Here is a 14,520-nt window from a genome sequence, read left to right on the forward strand (position 1 = left end):
CAGTCTTATTTTTTATAGCGTCTGGGCGGATGACACAGGCACAACATGGAGAACAGGAGAGAATGCTAACTGCCATTCTGTATCCCCAGGCTGCCTAAGCCTGGGAAACATGGGATGGCAGTGAAAACAACTGCAGACATTTCCATCTTGGAACTGGCCCAACTGTTTACACAGTTTCAAAGTTAGGAGATACACTTTAAGTAATATTACCCCAGTTCAGCTCTATGCATATTTGGGTGTCACAGAGCTGATCAAAGCCCTTTGATATTAAGTGGTTAGTGCAGAGATGCCATTAGTCTGGCAATAGTAAGCATGGGCATTTTCTAGATACTGTAGGCTGCCATTTCCACTCACCATAGCCAATGGTGAGCTTCAGTATTGCAATATCTGGAACCTACTTTAATATCTCAGCCCTACTGGCCATGGCTGATTCTAGAATGGGGCAGGAGCAGACTGAGTAGCATTACACATACATGGTTTTGCTCCTATGATACATGCAATATTGTCAGTGAAGACATGGCAGTGAGATATTGCAGAGTCCAAATTGTGTGCATTAAATAAACTGCCACCCCCCACCCCCCGCTGCCCCTTTTGATCTTCCTGATAGTATTGAAATACAGCTGCTATCATCAGCCTTCATCACTTGCGGGATTGACAGGTCAGAAGTTCAAATCCGGGGAGAGCATGGATGAGCTCCTTTTGTCAGCTTCAGCCTCCCATACAGAAGCCTCCCACAAGGAAGGTAAAACAACAGAAACATCTAGGTGTCCCCTGGGCAACGTCCTTGCAGACAGCCAATTATCTCACACCAGAAGTGACTTGCAGTTTCTCAAATAGCTCCTAACGGAAAAAAATTTATGGAAATAGTAGTTGAGCAACTCCAGGAGGGCCACACATTCTCCACTCCTGCTTTAGGTGAGGTGGAAAATACTGCTTTGTCTCCCCTTCCCCCAGGTTAAGTCAGATCCTGTACATGGGACCAAAGTATGGCTCTTTTGAATGAGCATCAGAATGTCTCAGGCTGTAACCATGAGCTCACACCACTTCTCTTAATTCTAATTTATGAAGCATTCTCTCAGAGCGCATAAGCCCCACAAACTATTAATATGCATTACCTGAATCAGCTGTTATGATTCTGAGATGTATTAGCAACAACAGGATTCTCCACAGATTCATTCTTGACCACAACATTTTCCACCAAACTCACGAGCAAACAATTTACTTTATCTTCTGCACTCTCAGCAGAGAGAGAACGTAAGCAGACCTGCTTTATTTTTGGACGTCCCGGATTTGACTCACTGGCTGCTAAGGCAATTCTACTTGGCATCTAAAAATTGTCTCCGCCTACTTAGATTACTCACACAATTTTAAAAAATGCATAAGTTTTTGTGGCTTTTTAAAAAAAGTCGATTACCTGACATTCCAGAATCAAACTCCGAGAGAGAGAGAGAGAGACTAGGGGATAATGTACTATTCCAAGGATTCAATATTTGAAATTAATCATTTGCTGACTCTGCAGAGTTAGCTTGTTTATTATTTCCAACACAGGCAGGCTTTCAATGACAAAGGTCATTCTGAAGTCAATAGGATCGTCCCAAGGAGGAGGGACCCTGAGACCCCACCAAAGAGGGATTGCTACTTTGGCGAGCTAGGAGAAGCCTGATTTCAGCAACATTTATCTCTTTAAAAATTCCAAATAAATATTACCAAAGTTGAAGAAGCGGCACCGAGGTGTTTTATTAGCAATTCAGCTGAAAAGGATCCAATGTAGCAATCATTCGCCTACAGAGCATGCCATTACAAAGATCAGAGACATTTTTATAGGGTTTACAGGCCCTAGAAGTTTCAAAATTCCCGCCCTCCGCCCGGCTCGATGGTGATTGGCTGACGCGATAACAGCTGGGAGGAGGCTTGGTTGCCCGCCCTGCATCAGGGCCAATCATGGAGCTCCTCCACTGCGCAGGTACCAATGGGAGAGCTCCTACTGCCTCAGTGCCCTGGCAAATCAGAAGGGAGGCAGGATGAGGAAGAAACAATGGGCTTGTGAATGGATTAATGGGTTTAATGCCCAGGGGACCTCGAGCCTGAGAAATCCAGTCTGCAAAGGATGCCAGCCTATTGTCTTTTGATAAGTCTTGCTGATTGCTTTATCTTCCTGTCGCCATCAGATATGACACAATGAAAAGGCTGGGGTGAATGTTTGTTGTGTCAAGTTTTGAAAGGAAAACAGTTTTGGGAGAAAAACCTTATGTCTTCCTGCCCCCCAGTGTGATGTGAGCAAAGATGCCAAATGAGATCCTTTATTCAGCAGCCCAACTCCAAAACTGAACAGAAGACCTACCAGGTTATGTTTCCATGCACGAATATCATGATAAGGGTTCTTATTGTGATTGCTGATTGCCTTTTCAACAGCTGGCAGCTTCCCTGATGAGTTTCCCCAAGAGGGAGGGGAAGGGCAATGGGTTGGGTGCCAGGGCAAAAATAAGGAAAAATACATGGGGAAATATAGGAATCCAAAGAAATTCATATCAAGCATCCCTTCCCATCCCCTGCCCGCCAGAAAAATTGATTAAAATAATAATTTTAATAAAACATGTTTCCATAGTTCATACTGGGGAAGTTCAGACATGAAAATGAGTTCTTTAGAGCCAAAAAGAATTTGAGGAAAGTCCAACAGTCACAAAAAGGTGCTTGATTATCTCCACTGAGCCAAGGAATGGATTCCTGCAGCACCAAGATCAAGTTGGTCTTTGGTCCTTGGGAAACTATAACTCCCTCCAAGGACTGCAGCCCCAAGGCCAGGCTCTTCCCCGAGAACCTCATGGTGTAGCTGCACAGAGTCTTCAGGGCCGGGGCCTGGCAGAGGCGATGAAATGGCGAAACGCGGCAGTGCAGCAGCAACAGAGCCGTTTTTTTGACAATCCGCTGTTTCTTGTAAAAGATATTCTTAAAACTTAAATGATTATTCCCCGGATTCGCCCTCCCCGGAACACCAGGAAGGCATTCCGGGCAGGCCTGTAGTCTCCTGCGGCCTGGAAAAGATTAGTTTCATGCACTGGGATAATTTCAGGCAAGAAGAGACACAAAGTATCAAGCTAGAGCGTTAAAAGTTGCGATTTCATTCATCTTTATTTGGGGATTTGTTACAAAGTTGGGGCTTGGTATGGAGTGAAAGGAAAGAGCCTACGGCTGTGCAGAGTCCCTGGTTGAGCTTGCTGTTGGGGCACATTTCATCAGTTTGGCCCAATCTTTGCATCCAGGAACTGTGGAACTCCCTGCTGCTGATCACACCAGCTTGAAGGCAGGGGCCTGGGATGCCCTCGATGACAACTCTGGGTAAAAGATCTGTCTGAAACCAAAGTTCACCATGGACATTATCATGTCCATTATCACATGTGTTTGCTGCTTTTTGGAGTGCATGATTGCACTGCTAATAGCACGGTGTTGTTGCCTACTAGTGGCATTTCAGCCCATTGCCTCCTATTTTTTCACGGTACCTTTTAAATTAATGGAAATTAAGCTATATTCAGTTACAGTCACACAATAATTGCCTTGTGAATATGAAATGCTATGCTGGATTCAAATGGACAAAAATTGTCACTGATTGGAACCCTCAGAGTTCTGCCGTAATCAGTACCAAATTAGGTTTGACACTGATAACAACACTATCCTTTGGCACCATAACTAATTGGTATAAGGCGGGGATTTGTAGCACATTGTCATCCACTGGAGTTGGCAATACTTATTGCAAGAGGTACATAGAGAGAGAGGAACAAACACATAGGAAACCGAAAAAGCGTTATTTTGCAACTACAAAATGGCATATTGATAAAGACACAATATGTACATTCTCAAGATAATGGGCCAAATCTAAAAACTGTGTGATTCTTGGAGTTAGAAAAATGGAAAGCCAAGCACAGGTAGGGAGGAGTAGTCTATGAAGTTGTGTGGTAAGCAGATAGCACAATCACTGTTACTACAGTATTATTTATTTATTTACGGCATTTGTAGCCCGCCTTTCTCAGCCTTATGACGACTCAAGGCAGCTTACAGAAATTGGCAGAATTTGATGCCATACATTAATAAAGTACAATTAAAAACATTCAACCTAATATTATAAAAACCATATAAATCATTAAAATCATTAAAAATCTATTGTGTACTATTATGGGGACCCTGAAAAAGGAAGAAGAGCAATACAATTTATCTTGTGCATTTGGCCCACCCATTGTGTTTGACTTTCTATTATATTAGTTTGCATTGTTTATTTTATCTTGTTACATTATGTATTTTATCATGATGTAATTTTTTTGTTGTTTTGTATTTTATTTTGCTGTATTGTATTTTTGGACTTGGTCTCATGTGAGCCGCCCCAAGTCCCCTTAGGGAGATGGCGACAGGGTATAAATAAAGATTGTTATTATTATTAATGCAAATGTGTTCCCAACTTTACAGAAGACCAGATTGCAGCTCTAATAAACACTAACAGACCAGCTTGGGAGTTCTCCTGGATTCATCACTAAGCCAGGTCTTGGTGGTGGCCAGAGGAGCTTTTGCACAATCAAAACTAGTGCGCCAGTTGCACCCGTAACTTGGGAATCAGATTTGGCCATGGTGGTCCACACTCTGGTTATATCCCGAATTGATTACTGTAATGCACTCTACATGGGGTTGCCTTGGAAGACTGTTCGGAAGCTTCAAGTAGTCCAATGGGTGGCAGCCAGATTACTCACCGAAGCAATGTATAAGGAACGCATAACCGCCCTGTTACACCAACTCCACTGGCTGCCAGTCTGCTATTGAGCACAATTCGAAGTGTTGGCTTTAGCCTATAAAGCCCTAAACGGTTCTGGCCCAGCTTACCTTTTTGAATGCAGCCCTCTCTATGAACCACCTTGGAGATTAAGATGGTCTGGGCTAGGCCTGCTCTCAGTCCCACCTCCCTTGCAAGTGCAATTGGTGGGGACGAGAGACAGGGCCTTCTTAGTAATGGCCCCTTGGCTGTGGAACTCCCTCCCTAGTGAAATCAGATCAGCCCCCTCCCTCCTGACCTTCAGAAAAAAAACTAAAAACGTGGATGTGGGACCAAGCTTTCAGATAGTAATCACTCAGTGTAATATGTGAATGCAGAATGGCGGAGTTTGGGGAAAATAGGCATTGACATTTGGGAGTTGTCGTTACTGGGACTTATAGTTCACCTACAATTAAAGAGCATTCTGAACCTCATCAATGATAGAATTGGGCCAAACTTCCCACACAGGACCACCATGACCAACAGAAAATACTGTGTTTCCTGATGGTCTTTGGTGATCCCTCAGGGGTACTGACTCCCAGGTTGTGAAACACTACCATAGATCTCCTAGAGCAGGGGTCCTCAAACTTTTTAAACAGGAGGTCAGTTTACTGTCCCTCAGATCGTTGGAGGGCCGGACTATAGTTTTGTTTTTTGGGTTTTTTTTTTATAATCAAATTCCTGTGCACACTTCACATATCTTATTTTGCTACTGTTATGAATCGTAATGTAAATATCTTATTTGCAGGATGTATTTTCATTGTTACAAGCTGAACATAAAGCATAGTGATTAATCACAAAAACAGTATGTAATTATACATTGTGAAATATTTATTTCTAATTACAAATAAATGAAATATTGACTTCAAGTATGTCACAGCATGGGTAAGAGTCTTAAAATAACAGCGGGGTACCCATGAATATGTTTACTGATCAGCTTATCAGCTGAACTCCCAACAACAACAACAGGAGCAAACCAAAACAGTTGTATTGCATTTTTTAACAAACAAACAAACAAAACAAAGTTTGCAAGCTTGGTAGTTGATTAAATGTCCTTTGACCAGTATCTGGACACTTGGAGTGCCTCTGGTGTTGCCGCATGGAGGTCCTCCATTGTGCATGTGGCAGGGCTCAGGTTGCATTGCAGCAGGTGGTCTGTGGTTTGCTCTTCTCCACACTCACAAGTTGTGGATTCCACTTTGTAGCCCCATTTCTTGAGGTTCACTCTGCATCTCATGGTGCCCAAGTGCAGTCTGTTCAGCGCCTTCCAAGTCGCCCAGTCTTCTGTGTGCCCAGGGGGGAGTCTCTCATTTGGTGTCAGCCATTGATTGAGGTTCTGGGTTTGAGCCTGCCACTTTTGGACTCTCACTTGCTGAGGTGTTCCAGCGAGTGTCTCTGTAGATCTTAGAAAACTATTTCTAGATTTAAGTCGTTGACATGCTGGCTGATATCCAAACAAGGGATGAGCTGGGGATGTCTCTACATTGGTCCTTTCACTATTGGGTGCTACTTCCTGTGGATGTCAGGTGGTGCAATACCAGCTAAACTGTGCAATTTCTCCAGTGGCGTAGGGCGTAGACACCCAGTGATAATGCGGCATATCCACTGTTTTAGCGTGGTGATATGTGTTCCACACTGGGCATGCGTACTCAGCAGCAGAGTAGCATAGCACAAGGGCAGGTGTCTTCACTGTGTCTGGTTGTGATCCCCAGGTTGTGCCCATCAGCTTTCATATGATATTATCTCTAGCGCCCACTTTTTGCTTGATATTCAGGCAGGTCATCTTATAGGTCAGAGCACCGTCCAGAGTAACTCCCAGGTATTTGGGTGTGCTGCAATCCCAGGTAATACTCAGGGCTTGGGATGCTTGTCTGTTCTTAAGGTGAAAAGCACCTCTGTGTTTTAGATGGATTAGGGATCAGCTGGTTTCCCCTGTAATAGGCAGTGAGAGCACCTAGGGCTTCGGAGAGCTTCTGTTCAACCATCTCAAAGTTGCTGGGATGTATGACATAGAAGCCTGCAAGCATCCCTAAAGCCTGATGGCTGAGCTGTAAAAGGGTGCAATTTTCAGATGTGACCACTGGATGGCGCCAAAACTGCACATTGGAGCCACGGACTCCTGGGGTGCAGTTCTCGTTGTGTCCACTGGGGGCAGCAAAGAGAACGACCATTAGGGCACTGCAGGGCTGCTCACGGAGAAGCTCATCGGGAAACCTGCCATCTTCTATGCTGCCTGGGGATAATGGGGACTGATGTCCGACAATTCTAAGCCCCTCAGGGAAAAGAATCAATGGAGACTGAGCCATCAGCCCTCCATTGTGAAGGAACTAATAACCAATTCTAACAGGCACTGGCAAACTTTGGTCCTCCAGGTGTTTTGGACTCTAACTATCACCATTCTTAATTTATTTATTTATTTATTTATTTACAGTCCTTATATTCCGCCCTTCTCACCCCGCAGGGGACTCAGGGCGGATTACAGTAAACACATATATGGCAAACATTCAATGCCAGTTTGACAAACAACATTTAACAGACAAAGGCTATTTAACTTTTTTCTGGCCGCCAGGGAAGCTGCTGCTTTTCATCGTCCATCAACGACACCGATGAAGTTCTTCCACATTCCACATTCCCCGGAGTCTTCATTCTTTATGGCCTCATAAATTAGTTAAATTTAGCCTCCCACACAAGGTGGTACCTTATTTTCCTACTTGACAGATGCAACTGTCTTTCGGGTTGCAAAGGTCGACAACGGGCTACACAATGGCTGGACACCCACTCCAGCCCGGGCTGGCTTCGAACTCATGACCTTTTGGTCAGAGTGATCTTAATGCAGCTGACACTCAGCCAGCTGCGCCACAATCCCGGTGCCTCTTTGGAGCCCCTGGTGGCGCAGTGGGTCAAAGCCCTGTGCCGGCAGGATTGAAGAGCGACAGGTTGCAGGTTCGAATCTGGGGAGAGGCGGATGAGCTCCCTCTATCAGCTCCAGCTCCTCATGCGGGGACATCCCACAAGGCTGATTAAAAACATCAAAAATCATCCGGGCGTCCCCTGGGCAACATCCTTGCAGACGGCCAATTCTCTCACAACAGGAGCAACTCCTGACACCATTAAAAAAAACAAAACAGCCTCTGGCCCTTAAGCGGCTGAGGGGGGAAAGGAAAGGGCCTGAGGCTATTAGGAATGGTGATAGTTAGAGTCCAAAATGCAAGGCCCAAGTTTGCAAGGCCTACCTTATGAAGAAGCTGATTGGCGGCACATGGTAGGGGCGGGGCCTGTCGTCGGCCTATCTCGAGCGCTGCTTTTTCCGCGCGCCTTGCTGAAGAAGGAGCGCATGTGCCAAGGAAGCCCGCTGGTTTTCTTCAGTCGGGTGGGAAAAGGTTGCCATTGCTGCATGTCAGGGGGTTTCTTCATCGTCGCGGAATGTGGGCCGGGACTGGCGAGGGAGCTGAGAGGAGGGAAAGCAGGGCTGAAGCAAGGGAAGGCTGTGTGGGGAGGGGGGCTTCTTTGAACATGTCTGAACTCAAGGACTCAATAGTTGAAGCCCTCAAAAGCTTGAGGCCTAGATGTCGGGAGAATGGAGTGCCCCTCCATTGAAGGGCCTGCTTGAGGTCTTAGGCTTGTTGGAAGGGTGGCTTCTCCTTGTGCACTTTTCAGAGCAAAATATTTTGATTTGGAGCCTTCTGGGCATTTTTGCAAAAACTCTTACAGCAGACATGTAAGACTCTTACAGCAGGTATATATAACTATAACAACAATAATAATCTATATAAATCAAAATGTAATGTTCGTTTGTGGGGTTAACAGAACTCAAAAACTACTGGATGAAATTTGGACACAATACACCTAACAACCCAATGTATGTCCTTCACTCAAAAAATTGATTTTGTCCTTTGGGAATTGTAGTTCCTGGGATTTATAGTTCACCTACAATCAAAGAGCATTCTGAACCCCACCAACGATGGAATTAAACCAAACTTGGCACACAGTTCTCCTTTGCTTTTGGAGTTGTAGATCACCTACATCCAGAGATCACTGAGGACTCAAACAATGATGGATCTGGACCAAACTCTACACAAATACTTAATATGCCCAAATGTGTACACTGGTCGAGTTTGGGGAAAATAGAATCTTGACATTTAGGAGTTGTAGTTGCTGGGATTTATAGTTCACCTACAATCAAAGAAACATTCTGAATCCCATCAATGATAGAATTGGGCCAAACCCCCCACATAGGACCCCCATGTGGGCCACAGCAACGTGTGGCAGGGGACGGCTAGTAATAATAATAAACTTTATTTATACCCCACCACCATCTCCCCAACGGGGACTCGGAGCGGCTTACATGGGGCCAAGCCCCGACAACATAGTACATCAAAAATAAAACCAAAACATAAGCAACATGCAACAGCATCAAAATTACATTAAAAAACATATGTATACAGTAACAAAATAACATTACAATAAACACAGTCACATAAAAATGGGCGGGCCACATGTACAGGATAAAATGTTTAAAAACTCGAATGAGATAAGAATAGGAGCAAGTTATTTGGAGGGAGCTCATAAAGAAACAGGGTTTTGAAACTAAACTTCCCATTAGGGAAGTGACAGAAGCATTGAAGAGGAACAGTAGTGTCATGTTGTGCACCTACTCGCCAAAGGCGCAGCAGAAGAGCCAGGTTTTAAGGTTCTTTTTAAAGGTTTCTAATGTAAGGGCTTTCCTGATCTCTCCAGGTAATGAGTATTATACTATGATTCTATGACTCTAGAACAGGCCTAGTCCAACTGGGGCCCTCTTCATCTGCTCACCCATATATAATCATGATAACCATATCTAAGAAGCTCGAACTGATGTAGTCTATCCAAACTATTCTGGCCCAGCTTACCTGTCTGAACATATCTCTCCTAACTAGGAGCTTAAGATCGTCTGGGGATGCCCTGCTCTTGATCCCACCTGCGTCGCAAGTGCGATTGCCGGAGACGAAGGACAGGGCCTTCTCAGTGGTGCCCCCCAGCTATGGAACTCCCTCCTCAGGGATATTAGATTGGCCCCCTCCCTCTTGATTTTCCAAAAATAGGGAAAGACCTGGCTCTTTGAGCAAGCTTTTGAGAATGCTATGGAATAAATAACATGGAACTATGAATGATGAACATGGAATGGCTAGATGACGTTACTGGATAACGTTTTTAACAGGATTACACTGATGATTATATGCTTTAATGGTTTTTATATATGTTTTATATTGTAATTTTTTTGTTTTTTGTTTGTTAAACTGTTTATTTTGATTATGGTACATAACAGAAAAGCAAACCATGGCAAATCAGATATAATCAGGTACCAATATTTTTGACGTGTACATGCCTATCTACCTTATTCAATCAATCAGTTAATTTTGACGTTATGTACAAATTATTATCATTTACATATCTTAATACACATAAACTTGCTATTTCTGGCTGTTTTCCACTGCTTTCAGTCAGAACTTAGTATTAAATTTTTTCATAACATACAGGAAATCAGCACATGGCATTTTACACACATACCCCAGACCTTACACTCAACCCAAAACCCCTATCCTGAACAAACTAAACCCTCATCCCCACACCCGTGCACCCTTCACCATGACTTCCCGCACCGAAACACTATGAAGCCTTTAAGCCTATTTATCTATCCTTATTCATGGTAAACCTAAATTCCTAATGGAGCTCCTCTATATTACTGACTCTCTATTCAGATATGCCATGGCCAACTTCCATTTTTCTAGAAAGTCCTCATTACTCTTAATGTTGATTGTTTTTAATGGCACTTTTATGAATGTTATTCATTCGTTCAGTCGTCTCTGACTCTTCGTGACCTCATGAACCAGCCCACGCCAGAGCTCCCTGTTGGCCGTCACCATCCCTAGCTCCTTCAAGGTCAGTCCAGTCACTTCAAGGATGCCATCCATCCATCTTGCCCTTGGTCGGCCCCTCTTCCTTTTACCTTCCACTTTCCCCAGCATAATTGTCTTCTCTAGGCTTTGCTGTCTCCTCATGATGTGTCCAAAGTACTTCAGCTTTGTCTCTAGTATCCTTCCCTCCAATGACACTCCAATGAGCAGTCGGACTTTATTTCCTGGAGGATGGACTGGTTGGATCTTCTCGCAGTCCAAGGCACTCTCAGAACTTTCCTCCAACACCACAGCTCAAAAGCATCGATCTTCCTTCGCTCAGCCTTCCCTAAGGTCCAGCTCTCACATCCATAGGTTACTACAGGGAATACCATGGCTTAGACTAGGTGGATCTTTGTTGCCAGTGTGATGTCTCTACTCTTTACTATTTTATCGAGACTAGATATTGCTCTCCTCCCAAGAAGTAAGCGTCTTCTGATTTCCTGGCCACAGTCTGCATCTGCAGTAATCTTTGCACCTAGAAATACAAAGTCTGTCATGGCCTCCACATTTTCTTCCTCTATTTTCCAGTTGTCAATCATTCTTGTTGCCATAATCTTGGTTTTTTTGATGTTTAGCTGCAACCCAGCTTTTGCGCTTTCTTCTTTCACCTTGATTAGAAGGCTCCTCAGCTCCTCCTCGCTTTTGGCCATCAGAGTGGTGTCATCTGCATATCTGAGGTTGTTAATGTTTCTTCCAGCAATTTCCACCCCAGCTTTGCATTCATCAAGCCCCGCATATCGCATGATGTGTTCTGCATACAAGTTAAAAAGGTTGGGTGAGAGTATGCAGCCTTGCCGTACGCCTTTCCCAATCTTGAACCAGTCTGTTGTTCCGTGGTCAGTTCTTACTGTTGCTACTTGGTCCTTGTACAGATTCCTCAGGAGAGAGACAAGGTGGCTTGGTATGCCCATCTCACCAAGAACTTGCCACAATTTATTATGATCCACACAGTCAAAGGCTTTAGAGTAGTCAATGAAGCAGAAGTAGATGTTTTTCTGAAACTCCCTGCCTTTCTCCATTATCCAGCAGATATTGGCAATCTGGTCTCTCGTTCCTCTGTCTTTTCTAAACCCAGCTTGAACATCTGGCAACTCTCTCTCCATGTATTGCTGGAATCTTCCTTGCAGGATCTTGAGCATTACCTTACTGGCATGAGAAATGATGCCAGCAAAGGATCACCGCCTTGTTGTGGCACTGGAGCTTGAGCACCTCAATGATGTCATGAGCGAAACCGTGAAGGGCCATCCAAGACAGGACGGTCGTGGCAGAGAGGTCAGACCAAGCGTGATCCCTGGGGAAGGCAATGGCAAACCACCCCAGTATCCTTGCCAAGAAAACTAAATGGACCAGTACAACCAGAGATATGTCGGTATGCCATTGGAAGATGGGACTCCCATCTTCAACCCCCCCCCCCCAAATTTTTCAGGTTAAAAAAAAATAAACCTGGTTTACTCATTAATTTTAACTGGTTTACTAATGAATTTGGTTAACTGGTTAACTTCCCCGCCCTCCATAGACCAGCACCCGGTGCGCCTCTGCTGCTGCCATCTCTGCCTCTCCTTTCCCCTCTCTCTCTTCTCTGAAGTAGCGCGGGGAGGGGCGTTCCTCCAGCTAGCCAATCGCCTTCGGCCTTGCGCCCCTTCCCAGCCTGATTGACAGGAGCAGGCGAAGAAGGCAGAGCCGGCCAAGGAGAGCCTGCCTCTTAAAGGGAACGCTCGTGATTCAATATATTGATTGTCTAGGGGCACCCTTAGAAAGGCATATATAAAGGGAACGCTCGTGATTCAATATATATATATATATATATATATATATACAGTATATTGAATCACGAGCGTTCCCTTTATATATGCCTTTCTAAGGGTGCCCCTAGACTTGTAGAATTGCTGCAGCTTGACATCCCTTTAAACTGAGCATTATGGGAGTTGTAGTTTTGCAAGGTCTTCAGCATGCACCACACTACAACTTACCAGAATTCCATAGCGTTATTTATTTATCGTGCCAGGGAACCGAACAGTTGTGTTACATTTTTTACAGAACAAACAAACATACATACATACATACAAAAGACAGAGTTTGCAGGCTTGGTAGTTGATTAAATGTCCTTTGACCAGTAGCTGGCCACTTGGAGTGCTTCTGGTGTTGCCACAAGGAGGTCCTCCATTGCGTATGTGGCAGGGCTCAGGTGGCATTGCAGCAGGTGGTTTGTAGTTTGCTCTTCTCCGCACTCGCATGTTGTGGATTCCACTTTGTAGCCCTATTTCTGAAGGTTGGCTCTGCATCTCGTGGTGCCAGAGCGCAGTCTATTCAGCGCCTTCCAAGTCACCCAGTCCTCTGTGTTCCCAGGGGAGAGTCTCTCATTTGATATCAGCCATCGATTGATGCTCTGGGTTTGAGCTTGCCAGGTTTGGACTCTCGCTTGCTGAGGTGTTCCAGCGAATGTCTCTGTAGATCTTAGAAAACTATTTCTAGATTTAAGTCGTTGACGTGCTGGCTGACACCCAAACAAGGGATGAGCTGGAGATGTCTCTGCCTTGGTCCTTTCACTATTGGCTGCTACTTCCCAGCGGATGTCAGATGGTGCAATACTGGCTAAGCAGTGTAATTTCTCCAGTGGTGTAGGGCGCAGACACCCCATGATAATGGGGCATGTCTCATTAAGGGCCACATCCACTGTTTTAGTATGGTGAGATGTGTTCCACACTGGGCATGCGTACTCAGCAGCAGAGTAGCACAGTGCAAGGGCAGATGTCTTCACTATATCTGGTTGTGATCCCCAGGTTGTGCCAGTCAGCTTTCGTATGATGTTGTTTCTAGCACCCACTTTTTGCTTGATGTTCAGGCAGTGCTTCTTGTAGGTAAGAGCATGGTCCAGAGTGACTCCCATGTAATTGGGTTTGCTGCAATGCTCCAGTAGGATTCCTTCACAGGTGATCCTCAGAGCTCGGGATGCTTGTCTGTTTTTTGACATGGAAGGCACATGTCTGTGTTTTACATGGGTTGGGGATCAGTTGGTTTTCCCTGTAATAGGCAGTTAGAGAACCTAGAGCTTCGGAGAGCTTGTGTACAACCATCTCAAAGCTCCCTGCTTGAGCAGTAATGGCACAATCATCAGCATAGATGAAACTTTCTGTCCCTTCTGGCATTGGCTTATCCCCATGCTAAGTCTATGAGACGCAAAAAATTAAGAGTCCCTCCCTGCAAGCACTCTCTCAAGCAAATATTGACAATTTATTCACAGTCATTACTTGCAGCAATAGCCAATGTAGCAAAGCAACCATGTTTGGGGGGGGGGGGGGTGTTGAATGCTCTCACTAAGGAGGCCAGACTTCGTGGAGGTGGTTGACAGGGGCAGAGCTGCAGGCTATTGAAGGCTGTTCTGCCCCCCCCCCCCCCCCCGCTGTGCTCTTTGCTTCAGCGTGACCTAAGAGGCAGGTTTCAACTCTCCTCCCCCCCTCAAATTTTTAACCCCCCCCCAAATTTTCAAAACTCCCCCCCCCCAAATGTTCAACCCTCCCCGAAATTTTTTTCTGGCTACGGCCCTGAGAATGGGTAACACCTTAGCGCGACAATAGTACATGTGAAAGAGATCTTGGAGTCTTTGTGGACAAATTGAACATGAGGCAATAAGCCAACAGTGGGATCAGCAGCTAAATAAGCCAGTGGGATTTTGGGATGCATCAAAAGGAATTTAGTGCCCTGTTCGATGGAAGTCATGGTGCTTCTCTATTCTGCTTTCGTCAGGAATACTGTGACCTGGAAAACTGTGTTCTGGTCACCACAGTTTAAAAG

The 14,520-nt window shown here is 44.9% G+C and overlaps 1 pseudogene; it reads right to left on the reverse strand.

The window, feature by feature from the left end:
- Positions 1-8,206, reverse strand: part of LOC137095594 (acid sphingomyelinase-like phosphodiesterase 3b) — a 36,450-nt pseudogene extending 28,244 nt beyond the window's left edge.
- Between the last annotated feature and the right edge of the window lie 6,314 nt (positions 8,207-14,520).

Source organism: Anolis sagrei, chromosome Y (assembly GCF_037176765.1).
Source record: "Anolis sagrei isolate rAnoSag1 chromosome Y, rAnoSag1.mat, whole genome shotgun sequence".
NCBI lineage: Eukaryota > Metazoa > Chordata > Lepidosauria > Squamata > Dactyloidae > Anolis > Anolis sagrei.